The 17168-nt window shown below is 45.3% G+C and overlaps 1 protein-coding gene across 1 annotated transcript in view; it reads left to right on the top strand.

Annotated features, from left to right (window-relative positions):
• Positions 1-15114: 15114 nt before the first annotated feature.
• ppm1ba (protein phosphatase, Mg2+/Mn2+ dependent, 1Ba) overlaps positions 15115-17168 on the top strand; it is a 43563-nt gene continuing 41509 nt past the window's right edge. Inside the window, exon 1 of the mRNA XM_064950280.1 lies at positions 15115-15520. The gene's annotated coding sequence lies outside the window, so the exon portion shown is untranslated. The remainder of the gene's footprint in view (positions 15521-17168) is intronic.

The raw sequence follows: 17168 nt of genomic DNA, 5'->3' as shown, positions 1-17168 counted from the left end.
GAATGTCATTATTATACAGTCAAATCCTTAACATATTCATACAAAGCACATACTCAAATATTCAGAAAGTGAGTTGTTTCGAAGCAGAGAGGTTTTAATAATCAATCCTTTTACTTATTCGTATCACCTCCGACAAAGGATGTCATCTCCCTTTCCCATTGGTGACCAGCCCTCAGCAAATCAAATCAAATGTATTTATATAGCCCTTCGTACATTAGCTGATATCTCAAAGTGCTGTACAGAAACCCAGCCTAAAACCCCAAACAGCAAGCAATGCAGGTGTAGAAGCACGGTGGCTAGGAAAAACTCCCTAGAAAGACCAAAACCTAGGAAGAAACTTAAAGAGGAACCAGGCTATGTGGGGTGGCCAGTCCTCTTCTGGCTGTGCCAGGTGGAGATTATAACAGAACATGTTATAATGTTCATAAATGAACAGCATGGTCAAATAATAATAATCACAGGCAGAACAGTTGAAACTGGAGCAGCAGCACAGCCAGGTGGACTGGGGACAACAAGTCATCATGTCAGGTTCCTGAGGCATGGTCCTAGGGCTCAGGTCCTTTGAGAGAGAGAGACAGAAAGAGAGAATTAGTGGTCGGATTAAATTACCACTAAATCTGACATTCAGGTTCACAAAGCAGTGGACCCAATGGCTGTCGGGTGAAGTTGAATGGATGATTGAATCTCGTGAACTAGTTTGTTGTCTTCTTTTACGAAATCAGAAGTTATTATCCTAGGTGACCTAAATTATGATTGGGAAATGCAGGCATCAGGCATTCTAGAAGACGAGTACTGATCTAAACCTAACCCAGCTGGTGACTAAGCATACCCAGCCCAACCTTAAAGGTCCTTCAAAGCCAATTCTGATTGATCTTATTTTAATGAATACACCAGAGAAATACACTACCGTTCAAAAGTTTGGGGTCACTTAAAAATGTCAGGCTCAAAATGGCCAGAAACAAAGAACTTTCTTCTGAAACTCGTCAGTCTATTCTTGTTCTGAGAAATGAAGGCTATTCCATGCGAGAAATTGCCAAGAAACTGAAGATCTTGTACAACGCTGTGTACTACTCTCTTCACATAACAGCAAAAACTGGCTCTAACCAGAATAGAAAGAGGAAGGGGAGGCCCCAGTGCACAACAAGTACATTAGAGTGTCTGGTTTGAGAAACAGACGCCTCAACTGGCAGATTCATTAAATAGTGCCCACAAAGCACCAGTCTCAATGTCAACAGTGAAGAGGCGACTCCGGGATGCTGGCCCTCTAGGCAGTGTCTGTTTTCTTTTTCCCATCTTAATCTTATCTTTTTATTGGCCAGTCTATAACGATCAATGAGTGAATAGGTGTGGAGTCAGGCGCAGAGAGCAAAGGATGCGGGAAAAACATGCTTTAATGTCCAAAATAATCACAGGAACAAAATAGTATACCCAAACCTGGTATAACTACAAAAACAAAAATGTACCCTAACGTGAAATATAATGACAGCGAGAAACCCATTGAAAACACTAACCACTCTAACACATACAGAATGAACAAGCCCGCACAAACAGAAGCAGGCTAAACAAACTTAAATAACCCCACCCAAACAACCAAACAAGGAACAGGTGAAACCAATTAGACAAAACCAAACGAACACAGAACAAAGGATCGGTGGCAGCTAGTAGACCGGCAACGATGACCGCCGAGCGCCACCTGAACCAGAAGGGCAGCCACTGTCGGTAATATTCGTGACAGTACCCCCCCCCCAGACGCGCAGCTCCCGCAGCGCGCCGACGCCGGCCTCGGGGACGACCCGGGGGCCGAGGCGCAGGGCGATCCGGATAGAGGCGATGGAACTCTCTCAACATAGATGGATCCAGAATATCCCACACCGGGACCCAGCACCTCTCCTCCGGACCGTACCCCTCCCAGTCAACGAGGTACTGCAGGCCCCTCACCCGGCTCTTGAGTCCAGAATAGCTCGTATCGTGTACGCCGGGGACCCCTTGATGTACAGAGGGGGCGGAGGGACCTGCAGAACCTCACCTTCCTGCATGGGACCAGCTACCACCGGCCTGAGGAGAGACCCATGAAACGAGGGGTTAATACGATAATACGAAGGAAGTAATAATCGATAACAAACCTTGTTTATTCTCCTCAGGACTTTAAATGGCCCTACACACTGCGGACCCAGCTTCCGGCAGGGCAAGCGGAGGGGCAGGTTTCGGGTCGAGAGCCAGACCCTGTCCCCTGGTGCAAACACAGGGGCCTCACTGCGGTGACGGTCAGCGCTCTTCTTCTGCCGTCCACTCGCCTGGCGTAATGACTCCTGGACGGCCCTCCAGGTCTCCTTAGAGTGCTGCACCCACTCCTCCACCGCAGGAGCCTCAGTCTGGCTCTGATGCCATGGTGCCAGGACCGGCTGGTACCCCAACACACACTCAAATGGTGACATGTTGGTAGAGGAGTGGTTTAGTGAGTTCTGGGCCATTTCTGCCCAGGGGATGTATCTCACCCACTCCCCTGGCCGGTCCCGGAAATACGACCGCAGAAACCTACCCACCTCCTGGTTCACTCTCTCCACTTGCCCATTACTCTTCGGGTGATACTCTGAGGTCAGGCTGACCGAGACCCCCAGACGTTCCATAAATGCCTTCCACACACGGGAGATAAATTGGGGACCCCGATCAGAAACAATATCCTCGGGCACCCCGTAGTGCCGGAAGACATGGGTGAAAAGAGCCTCCACAGTCTGCAGGGCCGTAGGGAGACCGGGCAATGGGATAAGACGGCAGGACTTAGAGAACCGATCCACATCGGCCAGGATCGTAGTGTTCCCCTGAGAGTGGGGAAGGTCGGTAAGAAAATCCACCGATAGATGGGTCCACGGCCGTTGTGGAACGGGGAGGGGTTGTAACTTTCCTCGTGGCAGGTGCCTAGGAGCCTTACTCTGGGCGCACACCGAACAGGAGGAGACATAGAATCGCACATCCCTCAACAAGGTGGGCCACCAGTACTTCCCCCTAAGACCTCGCACTGTCCTCTAAATACCCGGGTGACCCGACGAGGGTAGACTATGAGCCCATCGAATCAATTGATCACGAACAGCGAGCGGCACGTACCTACGACACTCCGGACACTGTGGAGGCGCAGGTTCCTCCCTTAGCGCCCGCTCGATGTCCGCGTCCATCTCCCATACTACTGGTGCCACCAGCTTAGCCGCCGGAATGATGGGAGTAGGATCGATGGACCGGTCCTCAGTGTCATAGAGGCGGGACAGCGCGTCGGCCTTAGTGTTGAGGGAACCTGGTCAATACGAGATTGTAAAACGAAATCTGGTGAAATACATGGCCACCTTGCCTGACGAGGATTCAGTCTCCTAGCTGATCGGATATACTCCAGGTTACGGTGGTCAGTCCAGATGAGGAAAGGGTGCTTAGCCCCCTCAAGCCAGTGTCTCCATACCTTCAGAGCCTTAACCATAGCCAACAACTCCCTGTCCCCCACATCATAATTCCGCTCCGCTGGCCCGAGCTTCTTCGAAAAAAAAGCACAGGGGCGGAGCTTCGGTGTCGTACCCGAGCGCTGTGAGAGCACTGCTCCAAACCCAGCCTCGGATGCGTCCACCTCTACTATGAACGCCAAAGAAGGGTCCGGATGCGCCAACACCGGCGCCTCAGTGAACAGCGCCTTCAACCTACGGAAAGCTCCGTCCTCGTCAACAAAGGATTGAAAGATAGCTGGAGCATTCTTTAACCCGTACGGCATGACGAGGTACTCATAATGGCCAGATGTGGTACTAAACGCGGTTTTCCACTCATCTCCCTCCCGAATACGCACCAGATTATACGCACTCCTGAGATCCAGTTTCGTGAAGAACTGCGCTCCGTGAAATGATTCCACTGCCGTAGCGATGAGAGGTAGTGGGTAACTAAAACCCACCCTGATGGAATTGAGACCTCAATAATCAATACACGGACGCAAACCACCATCCTTTTTCTTCACAAAAAAGAAACTCGAGGAGACGGGTGACATGGAGGGCCGAATGTATCCCTGTCCCAGAGCTTCCGTGACATATGTCTCCATAGCCAACGTCTCCTCATGGGATAAAGGATACACATGACTCCTGGGGAGTGCAGCGTTTACCTGGAGGTTTATCACAAAATCCCCCTGTTGATGGGGTGGTAATTGGGTCGCTTTCTTTTTACTGAAAGCGATAGCCAAATCGGCATACTCAGCGGGAATGCGCACGGTGGTAACCTGGTCTGGACTTCCACCGTTGTCGCACCGATGGAAACTCCTACACACCTGCCTGAACACTCATCAGACCACCCCTGGAGAGTTCACTGTTTCCACGAAATCGTCGGATTGTGAATAGCCAGCCAGGGAATCCCCAGCACCACCGGAAACGCAGATGAATCGATAAGGAACAGACTAATCCGCTCCTTATGATTCCCCTGCGTAATCATCTCTAAAGGAATTGTGGCCTCCCTGACCAGCCCCGACCCTAATGGTCGACTATCTAAAGAGTGCACGGGAAAAGGGGGGTCTACTTTTACTAACGGAATCCTCAACCTCTGAGCGAGTCCGCGATCTATAAAGTTCCCAGCTGCGCCTGAATCGACTAGCGCCTTATGCTGGAGAGAGGGAAACATTTTAAGGAAACAAATTAATAAAAACATGTGACCAACAGGAAACTCTGGGAGAGTGTGGTGCTGACTGACCTGGGGTAACTGAGGAGTGTTCTGCCTGCCCTCTCGACTCCCAGATGAACTCCTTCAGCACCGACCTGAAGTGTGCCCTCTCCGGCCACAACTGGAACAGGAGGAGCCTCCTCCTCCGATCTCCCTAGACGCGGCCCCTCCTAGCTCCATCGGGATAGGAGCGGGAGGGTCAGGAGGTGGAACTAACAGGACCCTTTCAGAACGTCCGCGAGCAGCTAGCAGATGGTCTAACCCAGGGGTGTCAAAGTCAAATGGACGGAGGGCCAAATAAAAAATTTAGCTACAAGCCGAGGGCCGGACTGTTCGAATGTTCATTGAAAAATTTTTAAATGACGCATATAGTCTAGTGAACCTAATTGAACCTACTGAAAACCTAACAAATATATTCCAATATGATCAGATAAATAAAGCAATATTTTCTTATGGCTCTGTCAGTAATCTTTAATTTTCAACAGACACAAAAGACAAATTTCCTTTATATAAAAATCCCCATAACATGAACATTAAATGAAAGAAACCGGTATTCAAGGCACCATCAGTAGCCTATATTTTCTATTTTAGCAAAAGTGGGCTAAATTTACTTCAAAGAAAAAAACAATAATAGCAATTTTCTATCATCCACTCAACTGAAATATTTTTAAAATGTAATTGGATTGAAATACAATAAAATAAAGTGCAAAAATCTATTAATCAAAAACAACACTTTGTTTAAGGAGAAGTAACATGCAGTGAAAACAAATATTAAACTTTAACTTTTAAACTTGAACTGAGTAAAAACTCTAAATATGTGATTGCACAGTAATGTTCACTTGTTTGAGGTTGAGGGTGATACTTGGTGGTGTCCCATCTTTTCCACAAGTTCATCAATGTTCGGGGTAAGGCTCTGAGCTGAGGAAATCCTCAGAATTGAGTGGAGGTGTTCAGCAGTAAGTCGACTTCTGTGTGATGTTTTGTTCAGGTTCATCAAAGAAAAAAGTTGTTCACACAGGTATGTGCTGCCAAACATAGACAACGTTTGAGCAGCCTGGATGCGCAGCTGGGGCATTGTGTCGGGGAGGAAACGGGCGAACTCCGCAGCACCCACTGCCGCATATTTTGCCCTCAGTGCATCATTGCATTGGAGGTCAATCAACTCCATTTGGAGGTTTGGTGGTGAGCTTTCCACGTCAACAGCAAATGGGTTACCGAGCAGTTCCAACCTGCTTTTTTGTGCTTCAAAGTCAGCAAATCGGCGTCGAAAGTCAGCGGCAAGCATACCTATTTTATCAGCCAACTGTGCGCTTGGGAACGCACTGGTAGAGAGCTTCTCTTTCATGGTCTGGCAGCTGGGAAAGTGGCTCAAATTTTGTGCCAATAAATAAATATTGAAATGAAGCAGCCTACTGCTCGGTGCGTCACCGTTGCATTGTGGGAAATGTAGTATTGGTGCGTGTAAAAGATCTGCGGGCTGCCGGCTTGCTGCGGTCTGCGGGCCGGTTCTAATAATAAATCAAGATCATCCCAGGGGCCGTAAAAAACCTTCTCGCGGGCCGGATGTGGCCCGCGGGCCTTGACTCTGACATATGTGGTCTAACCGGATCGACAAGTCTATCAGTTCATCCAGGCTAAGCGTAGTGTCCCGACAAGCCAGCTCCCTGCGGACGTCCTCTCTCAGGCTACACCTGTAATGGTCTATCAGGGCCCTGTCGTTCCACCCTGCTCCAGCGGCCCACCCTGCTCCAGCGGCGAAGTCCTGTGCGCTCCTCGTCCCCTGCCTGAGATGGAACAACCTCTCACCCGCAGCTCGGCCCTCCGGAGGGTGACCAAACACAGCCCGGAAATGGCGGGTGAACTCCGGGTAGTTGCCCCTCGCTGAGTCGGGCCCGTTCCAGACAGCATTGGCCCACTCCGGGGCTCTACCCGTAAGGCAAGTGACGAGGACACTCACGCTCTCCTCGTCCGAGGGAGCCGGCCGAACGGTGGCCAGGTAGAGGTCTAGTTGAAGTAGGAATCCCTGGCACCACTGTCGGTAATATTCGTAACACAGTCTGAGATTTGGCTTTTTCTTTGCAACTCTGCCTAGAAGTCCAGCACCCCGGAGCCACCTCTTCACTGTTGACGAATTTCAGAAGAAAGTTCTTTGTTTCTGGCCATTTTGAGCCTATAATCGAACCCACAAATGCTGATGCTCCAGATACTCAACTAGTCTAAAGAAGGACAGTTTTATTGCTTCTTTAATGAGCACAACAGTTTTCAGCTGTGCTAACATAATTGCAAAAAGGTTTTCCGATGATCAATTTTAAAATGATAAACTTGGATTAGCTAACACAACGTGCCATTGGAAGAGGAGTGATGGTTGCTGACAATGGGCCTCTGTACGCCCATGTAGATATTCCATTCAAAATCAGCCTTTTCCAGCTACAATAGTGATTTACAACAATAGTGATTTACAACATTAACAATGTCGACACTGTATTTCTGATCAATTTGATGTTATTTTAATGGACAAAAAAATTGCTTTTCCTTCAAAAACGAGAACATTTCTAAGTGACCACAAACTTTTGAACGGTAGTGTATGTTTCTAATGGTGTCTTCACCCAAAATATGAATGACCATAGTGACCATTGCCCAGTTGTTTGTGTTAGATGTGAGAAAACAAAAATGTAAGCCTCGTGTCATCACAAAGAGGAACTTAAAACAATTCAGTGAACAGGCTTTTTTACATGATCTTTATTTTAGTGGCCTTGATTGTTTTTCAGCAAACCCTGAACCTCATTTAGCTTTTCAACCTTTTCGCAGATGTCTTCAATACTATTGCGGATAATCATGCTCCTTAAATAAATTAAGGGTTAAAGGTAGATTGAATGCCTGGTACATTCTGAAATGATCAGAAGTCATTCATAAAAGAGATGATGCTTGGGTCAAAGCCAGGAACACAGGCTTAGGCCCGGACTGCCAAGTTTTTAAGCAACTGAGGAATCCTTGTGTATGACAAATCAGAAAGGCTAAATCTGATTATTATGTAACCGCTCTTTCGGATTGTAATGGGAATCCGGCTAAATTCGGGAAAACTGTCAAATCCCTGAAGGGTTATACTTCCTCCTCTCTGCCACAACAAATTAATTCAAACACGGGTCTCATTACAGAAAGCATTCCATCATTGATGCATTTAATCACTATTTTATTTCAGCGGGCTATCTATTTGAAATAACTTCTAAGCCTATTTACAATGATATTGGACTGGATACTGATATGCTGAAGGATCAGAGAAACTATATTCAAACCATTTATTTTAGGCTATTATCAGAAAAATATGTCCTGGTTGCTTTGCTAACAATAAACAACAAGAAATCCACATGGCCTGACCAATTGGATCCTGGTCTGCTTAAGTGTGCACCGCCCATCATTGTTGGCTCAATACCAGAGTATTTTTTATTTGTTTATGTAACCTTTATTTAACCATGCAAGTCAGTTAAGAACAAATTCTTATTTACAATGACGGCCTACCAAAAGGCTTCATACGGGGACGGGAGCTTGGATAAAAAATACAAATATAGGACAAAACACACATCACAACAAGAGAAACAACACAAAACTACATAAAGAGAGACCTAAGACAGCAACATAGCATGGTAGCAACACAACATGGCAGCAGCACAACATAGTAGTAGCACAAAACATGGTATAAATATTATTGGGCACAGACAACAGCACAAAGGCAAGAAGGTAGAAACAGCAATATGTTGTGTGAAGCAGCCCACAACTGTCAGTTAAAGAGTCTTTGAATGAAGAGATGGATATAAAACTGTCCAGTTTGAGTGTTTTTTGTTGCTCGTTCCAGTCGCTAGCTGCAGCGAACTGAAAAGAGGAGATGTGTGTGCTTTAGGGACCTTTAACATAATGTGACTGGCAGAACAGGTGTTGTTTGTGGAGGATGAGGGCTGCAGTAGGTATTTCAGATAGGGGGAGTGAGGCCTTAGAGGGTTTTATAAATAAGCATCAACCAGTGGGTTTTGCGATTGGTAAACAGATATTACCCGTTTACAGAGGAGTATAGAGTGCAGTGATGTGACCTATAAGGAGCATTGGTGGCAAATCTGATGGCCGAATGGTAAAGAAGATCTCGCCGCTCGAGAGCACCCTTACCTGTTGATCTATATATTACATCTCCGTAATCTAGCATGGTCAACTGAATCAGGCTTAGATTGGCAGCTGGGGTGAAAGAGGAGCAACTATGATAGAGGAAACTAAGTCTAGATTTAACCTGAGCCTACAGCTAAGGGAGGAGGACAGTGTAGCCATACTTCCAAGTACTTGTATGAGGTGACTACCGAGAGCTCTTAACCCTCAGAGGTAGTAATCACACCGGTGGGGAGAAGGGCATTCTTCTTATCAAACCACATGACCTTTGTTTCGGAGGTGTTCAGAACAAGGTTAAGGGCAGAGAAAGCTTGTTGAACACTAAGAAAGCTTTGTTGTAGAGTGTTTAACACAACATCCGATGAGGAGCCAGCTGAGTATAAGACTGTGTCATCTGCCTTCTAAATGGATGAGATACAGTGCTTGCAAAAGTATTCATCCCCGTTTGCATTGCAACCTGTAATTTAAATAGATTTTTATCTGGATTTCATGCAATGGACATACACAAAATAGTCCATATTGGTGAAGTAAAATGAAAAAAAAACTACTTGTTTCAAGAAAATTCAAAAAAATAACAACCGGAAAAGTGGTGCATACATATATATTCACCCCCTTTTCTATGACGCCCCTAAATAAGATCTGGTGCAATCAGTTACCTTCAGAAGTCACATAATTAGTTAAATAAATTCCACCTGTGTACAATCTAAGTGTCACATGATCTGTCACCTGATCCCAGTATATATACACCTGTTTTGAAAGGCCCCAGAGTCTGCAACACCACAAAGCAAGGGGCACCACCAAGCAAGCGGCATCATGAAGACCAAGGAGCTCTCCAAGCAGATCAGGGACAAAGTTGTGGAGAAGTACAAATGAGGGTTGGGTTATAAAAAAATATACAAAACTTTGAACATCCAACAGAGCACCATTAAATCCACTATTAACAAATGGAAAGAATATGTCACCACAATAAACCTGTCAAGAGAGGGCCGCCCACCAAAATACAAGGACCAGGCAAGGAGGGCATTAATTAGAGAGGCAACAAAGACACCAAAGATAACCCTGAAGGAGCTGCAAAGCTCCACAGTGGAGATTGGAGTATCTGCCCATAGGACCACTTTAAGCCATACACTCCACAGAGCTGGGCTTTACAGGAAGAGTGGCCAGAAAAAAGCAATTGCTTAACGAAGAATATAAGCAAACACGTTTAGTGTCAATTTTGCAGGTTTTCCTACTTACAAAGCATGTAGAGGTCTGTAATTTTTTATCATAGGTACACTTGAACTGTGAGAGATGGAATCTAAAACAAAAATCCAGAAAATCACATTGCATGATTTTTAAGTAATTAATTTGCATTTTATTGCATGACATAAGTATTTGATCACCTACCAACCAGTAAGAATTCCGGCTCTCGCAGTTTTTCTTTAAGAAGCCCTCCTGTTCTCCACTCATTACCTGTATTAATTGCAGCTGTTTGAACTCGTTACCTGTATAAAAGACACCTGTCCACACACTCAATCAAACAGACTCCAACCTCTCCACAATGTCCAAGACCAGAGAGCTGTGTAAGGACATCAGAGATAAAATTGTAGACCTGCACAAGGCTGGGATGGGCTCCAGGACAATAGGCAAGCAGCTTGGTGAGAAGGCAACAACTGTTGGCGCAATTATTAGAAAATGGAAGAAGTTCAAGATGACGGTCAATCATCCTCGGTCTGGGGCTCCATGCAAGATCTCACCTTGTGGGGCATCAATGATCATGAGGAAGGTGAGGGATTAGCCCAGAACTACACGGAAGGACCTGGTCAATGACATGAAGAGAGCTGGGACCACAGTCTCAAAGAAAACCATTAGTACACACTATGCCGTCAAGGATTAAAATCCTGCAGCGCACGCAAGGTCCCCCTGCTCAAGCCAGCGCATGTCCAGGCCTGTCTGAAGTTTGCCAATGACCATCTGGATGATCCAGAGGAGGAATGGGAGAAGGTCATGTGGTCTGATGAGACAAAAATAGAGCTTTTTGGTCTAAACTCCACTCGCCGTGTTTGGAGGAAGAAGAAGGATGAGTACAACCTCAAGAACACCATCCCAACCGTGAAGCATGGAGGTGGAAACATCATTCTTTGGGGATGCTTTTCTGCAAAGGGGACAGGACGACTGCACCGTATTGAGGGGAGGATGGATGGGGCCATGTATCTTGGCCAACAACCTCCTTCCCTCAGTAAGAGCATTGAAGATGGGTCTTGGCTGGGTCTTCCAGCATGACAACGACCCAAAACACACAGCCAGGGCAACTAAGGAGTGGCTCCGTAAGAAGCATCTCAAGGTCCTGGAGAGGCCTAGCCAGTTTCCAGACTTGAACCCAATAGAAAATCTTTGGAGGAAGCTGAAAGTCCGTTTTGCCCAGCGACAGCCCTGAAACCTGAAGGATCTGGAGAAGGTCTGTATGGAGGAGTGGGCCAAAATCCCTGCTGCAGTGTGTGCAATCCTGGTCAAGAACTACAGGAAACGTATGATCTATGTAATTGCAAACAAAGGTTTCTGTACTAAATATTAAGGTCTGGTTTTCTGATGTATCAAATACTTATGTCATGCAATAAAATGCAAATTAATTACTTAATCATACAATGTGATTTTCTGGATTTTTGTTTTAGATTCCATCTCTCACAGATGAAGTGTACCTATGATTAAAATTACAGACCTCAACATGCTTTGTAAGTAGGAAAACCTCCTAAATCGGCAGTGTATCAAATACTTGTTCTCCCCACTGTATATGGAAGTAGGTACTCCGGTCAGATGAGAGTAAAATTGAGCTTTTTGGCCAATAAGGAAAATTCTATGTGTGGCGCAAACCCAACACCTCTCATCACCCCATGAATACCATCCCCACAGTAAGCATGGTGGTGGCAGCATCATGCTGTGGGGATGTTTTTCATCGGCAAGGACTTTGAAACTGGTTAGAATTGAAGGAATGATGGATGGAGGGAAACCTGTTTCAGTCTTCCAGAGATTTGAGACTGGGGCTGATGTTCATCTTCCAGGACGACAATGACTCTAAGCAAACTGCTAAATCAGTACTTTAAGGGGAAACATATCGATGTCTTGGAATGGCCTAGTCAAAGCCCAGACATCAATCCAATTGAGAATTTGTGGTATGACTTAAAGATTGTTGTTCACCAGCAGAACCCATCCGACTTGAAGGAGCTGGAGCAGTTTTGCCTTGAAGAATGGGCAAAAATCCCAGTGGATAGATGTGCCAAGCTTATAGAGACATACTCCAAGAGACTTGCAGCTGTAATTGCTGCAAAAGTTGGCTCTACAAAGTATTGACTTTGGGTGGGTGATTAGTTATGCACGCTCAAGTTTTCAGATTTTTTTTCTTCTTTTTTGTTTGTTTTGTAAGAAAAAATATTTTGCATCTTCAAAGTGGTAGGCATGTTGTGTAAATCAAATGATACAAAGCCCCGAAAAAATCTATTTTAATTCCAGGTTGTAAGGCAAACAAAATAGGAAAAATGCCAAGGGGGTGAATACTTTAGCAAGCCATTGTAGCTTCCTACTTCCTATTCAGTTTTCCCATACAGGATTTTAGAAACACTAATGGCACAGAGGTCTAAGGGTCACTACAAACCCGGGTTCAATCCCAGGCTGCGACGGGGAGACCCACGAGGAAAGTCACAATTGGCCCAGAGTTGCCCGGGTAAGGGGAGGGTTTGGCTGGCCGGGATGTCCTTGTCCCATCGTGCTTTAGTGACTCCTTGTGCTGGGTCGGGCGCATAACGTCTGACTTCGGTTGCTAGCTGTACGGTGTTTCATCTGACACATTGGTGATTCTGGCGAACTTCACCTTTTTTTTTCTTATTTCACCTTTATTTAACCCGGCAAGTTGAGAACAAGTTCTCATTTACAATTGCGACCTGGCCAAGATAAAGAAAAGCAGTTCGACACATACAACAACACAGAGTTACACATGGAGTAAAACAAACATACAGTCACCTCTCCTGAGTCCGTACAGGAGTTTCAGCGATGGGACATGATTGTAACTACCAATTGGGGAGAAAAAGGGTTGTAAAGTACAAACAAAATGAATACAGGGCTGGTTTTTCTGCAGCCTTACCCTGGCGTGACATTTTGATAGCCGTGTACATCTCTCTACGACAAAGTGGCTTTTATCAATATATTTGCCTGTATTTACCCCACAAAAATTAAATGCTAGTTAGCTGCTAATGTGGCTATCATAAAGAACTACAAATGCCATGATGATTTTGACAAGACTTTAAGAATCTCTGGATTAACTATCTAATGTTAGGTAAATTTAGTTATGAATAAATTGGCTAAATTTGGCTAAATTGACAATTCTTTAGCTGATGTGAGTAAGACCTATAAAACAGGTCAACATTCACAAGGCTGCAGGGCCAGATGGATAACGAGGACGTGTACTCTGAGCATGTGCTGACCAACTGGCAAGTGTCTTCACTGACATTTTCAAACTATCCCTGACTGAGTCTGTCATACCAACTTGTTTCAAGCAGACCACCATAGTCCCTGTGCCCAAGAACACTAAGGTAACCTGCCTAAATGACTACTGACCCGTAGCACTCACGTCTGTAGCCATGCTTTGAAAGGCTGGTCATGGCTCACATCAACACCATTATCCCAGAAACCCTGACCCACTCCAATTTGCATAACGCCCCAACAGATCCACAGATGATGCCATCTCTATTGCACTCCATAACAGGTCAACATTCACAAGGCTGCAGGGCCAGATAGATAACGAGGACGTGTACTCTGAGCATGTGCTGACCAACTGGCAAGTGTCTTCACTGACATTTTCAAACTATCCCTGACTGAGTCTGTTATACCAACATGTTTCAAGCAGACCACCATAGTCCCTGTGCCCAAGAACACTATGGTAATCTGCCTAAATGACTACTGACACACCATTATCCCAGAAACCCTAGACCCACTCCAATTTGCATAACGCCCCAACAGATCCACAGATGATGCCATCTCTATTGCACTCCATACTGCCCTTTCCCACCTGGACAAGAGGAACACCGATGTGAGAATGCTATTCATTAACGACAGCTCAGCATTCAACACCATAGTGAAATCAAACCACATCACTCAGCTAAGGACCCTGGGACTAAACACCTCCCTCTGCAACTGGATCCTGGACTTCCTGACAGGCCGCCCCCCCAGGTAGTAAAGGTAGGTAACAACACATCCACCACGCTGATCCTCAACACGGAGGCCCCTCAGGGGTCGTGCTCAGTCCCCTCCTGTACTCCCTGTTCACTCATGACTGTATGGCCAGGCATGACTCCAACGCCATCATTAAGTTTGCTGACAACAGAACAGTGGTAGGCGTGATCACCAACAATAATGAGATAGCCTATAGGGAGGAGGTCAGAGACCTGGCTGTGTGGCGCCAGGATAACAACCTCTCCCTCAACGTGATCAAGACAAAGGAGATGATTGTGGACTACAGGAAAAGGAGGACCGAGAACTCCCCCATTCTCATTGACGGGGCTGTAGTGGAGCAGGTTGAGAGCTTCAAGTTCCTTGGTGTCCACATCACCAACAAATTATCATGGTCCAAACACACCAAGACAGTCGTGAAGAGGGCATAACAAAGCCTATTCCCCTTCAGGAGACCGAAAAGATTTGGCATGGGTCCTCAGATCCACAAAAGTTCTACAGTTGCACCATCGCCAGCATCCTAACTGGTTGCATCACTGCCTAGTATAGAAACTGCTCAGCCTCCGACAGCATGGCACTACAGAGGGTAGTGTGTACGGCCCAGCACATCACTGGGGCCAAGCTTCCTGCCATCCAGGACCTCTATACCAGGTGGCGTCAGAAGGCCCTAAAAATTGTCAAAGATTTAAGCCACTCTTGTCATAGACTGTTCTCTCTGCTACCGCACTGCAAGTGGTACTGGAGCGCCAAGTCTAGGTCCAAAAGGCTTCTCAACAGCTTCTACCCCGAGCCATAAGACACCTGAACAGAATAAAAGATAATAGGGTTTTAAAATATACTGTTCTGTAGATTGTAATGCAGCCGATCTTTCCAAACCCAACTATTTCTATTTGGAAAATGTTAAATAACATATAAGGGGAGGGGGGGGGGGTATACAGTTAATAGACTAGGCCGTCAATGAAACAATGTTTATATAATATTTTGCCTCAAAGGGTAGGTCACAGTGTAATTTGACTGACAAATTTAAATACCAATCTCAGCTCAAATTTGTAGTAGACTTTGGCCAATGACTGTACAGAGTGGAGAGAATGTCACTCCCATGGAGCTGGACATCGAGCGGAGCTCTTCTGTGCTTTGGCCCATCAATGGAGGAAAGAACGTCATCTGTTTCATACATTTAGTTAGCTGCCAAATCAGTTCAGTTCTTCCATAAACTAGTATTTTTATCCCACAACACATTGTTTTCATAGCGCTGTCTCTTTTGTGTACCAAATATGCATAAAAAAGACAACAGTCAGTGCCAAGAAATGTTGAAAAGGGAATTCGTGTAAAGGCAAGTGCTAGCCTTGCTATCTTGGTTACCTAGATAGCTACAATTCTGATCAGCTAGCAAGTTCAAGAAACCGAATTAAAACCCAAAATTAATATCCAAGTAAAGAAATATTCAATTGCATCCAGACGAGGGGCTATCTGAAGCAAACTCAATTTCTGCTAAAACGTAAGTAGAGAACTATTTCACTTTTAGGTGGATTGGATTTAGCCAACTTGCTAGCTAGCATGTTAGGTAACTAGCTAAGTTAACCAGCTAGCTAACGTTAGCTAGCTAGTAACGTTCACTAGTCAAATTGAAGTCACACTCAATCATGACTATCAGGCTAAGTATGTGCTAGTAATGTGTGTAGTTATGGCTACCATAGTTAATTTAATTTATGTAGAGAAAACAATACATGGCCATTGATTGAAGTCGACCGTTGCTTGTAGGTAACATACCGGTATTTGGCTAGCTGTTGTTGTTGACAACATAGAAAATGTCCCAACAGTACATTAGTTAGATAGATAACTAGGCCATTGCCACAGGACCCACACTGGTCCATTGTTTACTTGTTGTTGGCTACACAAAGCTAGCCAGCTAAAAATACACGCTAATTTGTTCGCCATCCATGTTGGACATAGACAGCCAGCAAGCTAGCTTTAATTGTGGTTACCGTTACACTAATTTACTCTGTATATAGCTGTATGTAAGTGACAGTAGTTGGTAGTGTGCTATCACTTAACTCAAATAAACAACATTAGCTAACTACAAACATTGGTCGACTGCAATTCTCCCCCCCCGCCGCCGCCGCCGCCGAAACTATTATGAGGGGTTTAAACCCTAAATGTAACATTAAACCTCCGAGATTTAGCCTCTGGCAAGTTGTTTAACATCAGGAACAATCGTGATTTTATTGTTCCTCATTAGCTATCCCAGGATCAACAGTGCCAGGACAGGTGAATATAGCTAGCTAAGCTATGACTACAACCAAATGCAAACGGACATGGTGTGTTCTGTATCCTTGACTAACTTGTTGACCTTTGTAACTTGTGTGAAAGCAGTGGCCTTCAGTGGAACTCCTGTTGCCGGGGATGTATTTATTAGTTGGACACCATTGCTAAACGTTTTACTCCAATCTGTTTGGTTCCAGGTGAATACACCCCATTTATGCAACACAATTGTGAACTGCACTTGTCACACAGGTGTAGTCCCTTCATTCCATCTCAGAGAGAAAGTATTATTTCTAAAAACAAACAGGTGCAACTAAAGACATAGTTCAGGCTTTACTGGTAGTTATATATATTGTACAACTATTAGGCTAAGTGCAAGTACTGGCAGGACCAGAAATGTTTAATTGTAGGCTAACTCTTCTCCACCACGTGAGATCTGAATGGTCACACCTGCTTAGATTATGGATGGGTGCACCATATGGTTCCCCCCTTCAGGTTTCAGTGGAGGTGACAAGGGCTGTTGCCGTGACCGTATTACCGCCACACCGGGCCATCACGAGTCATGAAGGCAGTCAAATTCCACAGCTGTTTTAGTAGTCTACCAAACTTGCTTAACTGGCTGGTACTCAGCTCTCGATTCTCCCTCAAATCACTCTGATACCAATGCAAATTTGAAAATCCAATCAAACACTTCATGAGAGCTCATGTTGCTCAACACTTCTTTAGGCTATGCAATTGCGGGAGAAAACAGAGTGATGGCCGCTAACAAAAAGACGAGGATCCCATCAGCTTTCTATAGGCTAGACCGACTATTTATTTCTCAATTTTCCTAATATTAAGCACATTGCTTATATTTACAACAGGAATATAGCCTTTAAAAAAAT

The sequence above is a fragment of the Oncorhynchus masou genome, chromosome 31, assembly GCF_036934945.1.
Source record: "Oncorhynchus masou masou isolate Uvic2021 chromosome 31, UVic_Omas_1.1, whole genome shotgun sequence".
NCBI classification, from domain to species: Eukaryota; Metazoa; Chordata; class Actinopteri; order Salmoniformes; family Salmonidae; genus Oncorhynchus; species Oncorhynchus masou.
Note: the sequence above shows the minus strand (reverse complement) of the source record. Positions and strands in the feature narration are given on the sequence as shown.